Raw genomic sequence first — 5,258 nt, 5'->3', positions numbered from 1 at the left:
AGTTCCCGAGTCGAGGCAACTTTGGTAATGATGGACACGTGGCCTTAGGCAAACGAGTCAAGGTTTCCTAAATTCCCCCATTAAAAAAATATTTAGGTGGTGACTCTGTATCTGGCAAAGCAGTCCATGTTTGGCACTTCTTTTCTAAAAATCTGTTTTCTCAAAACGATTTGCCGGATTTGGACTCTTTGGTTCAAATTAAGAACCGCGGCACAAAAGGGAGTCCGAACTGTGGTGGCATAAAGCCCGAGGGCGCGTCCACACTACTCATATTTGAGCTCAAAGTTAGCCCAAAGTTAGCCCAAAATAAGCCTATAAAACAATTATTTTCAACACACACTACAGGAAATTTGAGTTTTAGCGGCGTTTTAAAATACAGCGACGTTTAATATTTTCGTCGCTGATACAGCCGCCGTAATAGCTTCACAACGTTTTAAAAACGTCGCTAAAAACGCTGCAAAAAACTTAACGACCACTTACATTTCCGTCACAAATAACATATGACGTCATTTAGTACCTTTAATTTTTTTTTTTTTTTTTTTTTGATGGGTGTGAGGTACTGATTCTGCATAACACACCACCAGGTCAAAGAATTTAACTAAGAACGTAACTTTAAATATAGCATAACACAAGTTCATAATTTCTATATATTTAATATATTGTAATCAACACATCCATAAATCATTATTGGGAGATGGGGAAATAGTGCATAAAAATTATCTCAATCATTCGTACCAAAAGTATCATCAATGTACATCTTTATAAAACCATCATCAAACTCCATCAATCCAAGCATCGATAATTTGGTTCCGTCTTGCCAATGACATGATCACGAGTATCCAGCTTTGAAAAAACAGTGGCACTGAAAAAACACAACAATTCAAAACAAATAAGGAAAACCAAAACCCCTCATTTGGCTCATTCCATAAAATCCACGTACAAAAAAGCAATTACCAGAATGCTACGACACAGTAAAAGAATTTTTAATTTCAAAATTTCATCAGCATCTTTACAAACAATTTTTTATTCTAGCCGTTTGTCTCAGCAAGTTGTTCTTCAGCATTCCATCCATAGTCCCAAAAACCTCAAATTAATGTTCAACAATTGCCCAAATCTGATAGTTTATCCAAACCAATATATAGGCAAACCAAACTAATAAATTCCATTAAGGAAACAAATATAAAGTAAGAATAAAATCCTAAACAAATTCAACTTCATTAATAAAGTAAAATTCACAAATAAACTAAAATTCTAATCTTCCGTTTTTTTCAACCAACTCCGTTTTACTCTCCATCAGTAGTGAACCATCAGTATAGCTTAGTAATATTGACAACCATGCTAAGGAAACAAACGATACTAAAATGAGACGATCATGGAAGCATAAAAAGCATACCTCCGACCTTTTTGCATTATTCCTAATATTAAGACCCCTCAAACTCTTTGAAATTATAGAAAGGAAACACACAAATAACTGGAGTTGAATAACTAACAGACCTTTGATCTTTATATTTTTCATATAAAATGTTCAATTCTTTGTAGTTTGATTGTGTTAAGCCACTGCAAAAGGGAGCCAAAAAAGGTGAGAAAAGTTTATGTTAGTTTTGTGACAACCCAGATTTTTAATTATTCTGTAGAATTTATACTAATATTATTTAATCTCAGTTCGAAAAATATATAGTTTATTATATTTTATTATGCGTAATTTTGTAAAATAATATAATTATTAAAAGTTTAGGGGTCAAAATATGAATAATAATAATATAGATAATATTAATAATAATAATAATGGATGTGGTAGTAAAATAAATAATTTATTTTCTGTTGATATATGATAAAGTGTAATTTAATTAGAAATTAATTAATTTATATAATTATATTAAAATATTGGATCAAAAGGTAATTATCTTAAATATCTATTAAGGATAAGAATGAATCTATATAATTATGAATTAAATTTGAGCGAAAGCGACGTCTAAACCACGTGGAGGCCACGTACTCGTCTCTCCTCCTAAGGAGGAGACGTTCACTGGACAGGGGAGGAAAGAAAAGAAGAAAAGAAAAGAAAGAAGAAAGAAAAGAGAAAGAAAGGAAAGAAAGAGAAGAAAAAGGAAAAAAAGATAAGGAAGTTAAAAGAGTTTTTTTATAGTGGAAAGAAAGAGTAAGGTATTAAAATTAAGGTGAGTTATATTATACCTTAAGTCACTAAAATATATTTTACGTATGTTTTAACATACCAAAATCTGTTTTATACAAGTTATGCTTTTAATAAAAGTTATGTTTTATAAAGGTTTCAGTTACGTGATTTATCTTCTGAACCCTATTTGCGTAAAAGGAAACCCATGGATATGTCTGTTTATATTTTAAAGAATATTTGGTTATGACCTTATATAAAATTATGTTTTGTAAGTACCACCACGGGAGTCCCACGCCTTTGGGGACTTAAATAACCATTGGTTTCTGTTTGACCACTTTGTGGTCCTCTGTTTGTCATGGATCCATTGACCTCTGTTCTGTGCGGACCAAAGTGCTGTGCGGAGCAAAGTGCTACACTATTGTGGGAGCCACCTCTAGAATCCGTACGAGCCACCTCTTAAATCCGTACCTCTGTTCTGACTGTCACTTCTGTGACTTCTGTTCGGTACCGTGGTTATAGTTATATATTTATATAATATCTGTATTCCAGTTTCTGGTATTTAAATGATTTGGTTACTAATGATTTATGTACCAAACTGAGTTATACAAATGTTTTGGCTACATAACTATCCATGGTTATTTCGTATCCGTTATACTCTTAGTATAATATTTCTCACTCTGCCACGTGCTTATAGTTTTTTACCAATTTTCAAGAAATAGTGCAATTCAGTGTAGGCACCCCATTTTTGACCATCCTCAAGACTTGGACGTCACCGCTTGAACACTCGGTGATTATCCATGTTTGTGTTCGTCTTGAGTTTCCAGAGGTCTCGGTTGCGCGCCTTGCCTCAGGATCACTCGACTCGACTGTTTTGTGTCTAGTTTTGCACCAAACACTTGTGTTTTACCTTGGAGGGGCAGGGAATGCCTTGTGAGGCATCCCCACACATCACCGGCCATGGCTCGAGGCCACCGGCTAGTGATTTTATGCCATCGGCAATATATATTGCCGGTCGGCATTCTTTGTTGTCGATCGGCCATTTATTTTGTCAAAATGGCAATTTTTGATGGCCGATCACTGTTCATCTACTTTTAGTAGATATTTTGTGTCAGCTGTGATAGCTGGCACCCACCTTTGCTCCCCTCCATACACGTGTATAGAGGGATTTCCCTCTTAGCAAGCTTGTTTTGTAAGCTTTGCAAGAAGGAGCTTCTATAAGAGGAGGGCTCTCCTCCCTCTTCTAAGGTTAGAGAAAAACATGGTTAGAGAGCTCTGGTTTTTAGGTTAGGGCTTATATATATATTCTATCTCTATATCTCTCTCTCTTGAGTGTTCTAGGTGCGTTTGCTCATAGTATTACACACAAACACCTACCATTACACCTTCCCTTGGCTATTGAGGTTCTAAGGGATTGTTTTCAAAGTTTTGAAGCTGGTTTGGACCTAAGGAGACTGCTGGTCCACCATTTGTGAAGAGGGTCTACAAGGGTAAGACTTTTGTCCCTTTTTACCCCATTTTTGCATAGTTTTTTAACCTATCTTGCATCTGTTTTTGAGCTTAGTGTATAACATAAAAAAGTTCTGTTTTTAGGCCCTCTAAATAGTTGTTTAAGGTTGCTTCAAGCTTTGGGGTTGTTTGACCCCTCTTAAGCCTTGTAAGGCTCCATTTTGTGCCATTTTGGGTGAGCTCCGAGACCTTGATGTTTGGGCCTCCTCACCACTGAAATCTTGAGGGATTTCAGAGGTGAGGATGGTGCCTTGAGGTCCCAAGAAGGAGAGGGCCACCCCCTCTCCTTGTTGTCCTTGAAAAGGATCATTTTTTTTGCCTCTTGAGGGAGCACCTAGCTTAGGCTCATGTTGACCATGCCTTGGCTGTTTTTTATGCTTATTATGCCATGATATAGCATTGTTTTAAGTTGGTTTTGGTACACCATGCTTGCTTAGCATACATGCCTTGTAATGCCATTTTGTTGCCTTAACATGCCTTAGGTTGTAAACCATTGTTCTAGCATACTTTAGGCTTAGCTTTGTGAAGCTTTCATGTTTATTTTGCCATGTTTAAGGTCTGTCCTTAGTTTTTTGGGTCGACTTTAGCATGTATTGCATAGCCTCTTTGCATTTTAGCTTGTAGGCTTCAAGGGTGTGAGTGTGTAGCATGCATCATTGCCTCATTTCAGTGGTTTGGAACCACTTGCCATGTTATTTTAGCCCACTTAGCATGCTCGTGTGGTTGCATTTGATGTCCCTTAAGTGTGTTCAAAGGTCGACATTCCATGCTTCATGTTTAGCCTCTTTGGTGCGCTTGCATGTTTAGGCCTCTTAGATATCATCTAAGTAGTCTTTTGGCTTTCTTTTAACATGCTAGAAATCTAATTTTAGTTGTTTAATGCATGCAATGTTTGGTTTTGTCAAGGGTAGTTTAATGCCCCTTAGCTTACTTTGAGTTTTGGGACCTTGGTTGCATACCTTGGCTTGTCATGTTTAATTGATTTGGTATCATATTTAGCATGATTTTAAAGTTTCCAATGCATGCCATATGTCCGTGATTATTCCCCTTGAAGTGTGCTTAAAGGATATCCTTTGATGCTTAAGTGTTTAGGTCTTAACATGTGCATGCGTGTATGTGTGTTGGCCCTCATGTTTGAGCACTTTGGCCGCTGATTTAGGCTTGTTTGAGAGTGGCCTAATTTAGTTTAAGTCCGTCTCCTTGCTTGTTTGCATCCTCCTCTTGTATGTTTACTTGCATACTTGCATGTACACATTGCATTGCCTATGTTGCATGCTAGCTCACATGCTTAGGATTGCATTGCATTAACATGCATGCTATACCTCTTGAGTTGAGCATGATAGAGGTTGAGCCCCTTTGCTTGCTTATTTGCATTGCATTACGTTTGAAATTGAAGTTGCACACTCAATTCTTTGGGCCATCATGCATCGAAATGCGTGATTGGTGGCCCGAGAATCGAGGATCATGTCCCTTTCAGTCATAAACATGATGAGGGATATGGTTGGTGCATACATTGCTTGAATTGCATTGCCATGCAAAGGTCTGTCCTCTGCTTTTCTCAAACGGATTCTGGAGGAACTTTTTGCCGATCGACTGCACAGAGTGCCGACCGGTGATC

General features: G+C 37.1%; 1 long non-coding RNA gene across 1 annotated transcript; it reads right to left on the bottom strand.

Moving 5' to 3' along the window:
* Nucleotides 1–695: 695 nt before the first annotated feature.
* On the bottom strand, nucleotides 696–1,569 carry LOC145806222 (uncharacterized). Its single transcript, XR_014349061.1, has 2 exons — nucleotides 1,495–1,569; nucleotides 696–862 (listed from the first exon to the last, which is right to left on the bottom strand). It is a non-coding gene; the product is annotated as an uncharacterized LOC145806222 (long non-coding RNA).
* Nucleotides 1,570–5,258: the final 3,689 nt, after the last annotated feature.

The sequence above is a fragment of the Camellia sinensis genome, chromosome 13, assembly GCF_055761805.1.
Source record: "Camellia sinensis isolate YWXY chromosome 13, ASM5576180v1, whole genome shotgun sequence".
NCBI classification, from domain to species: Eukaryota; Viridiplantae; Streptophyta; class Magnoliopsida; order Ericales; family Theaceae; genus Camellia; species Camellia sinensis.
The sequence above is the reverse complement of the archived record's forward strand: the minus strand, read 5'-3'. Positions and strand labels throughout refer to the sequence as shown.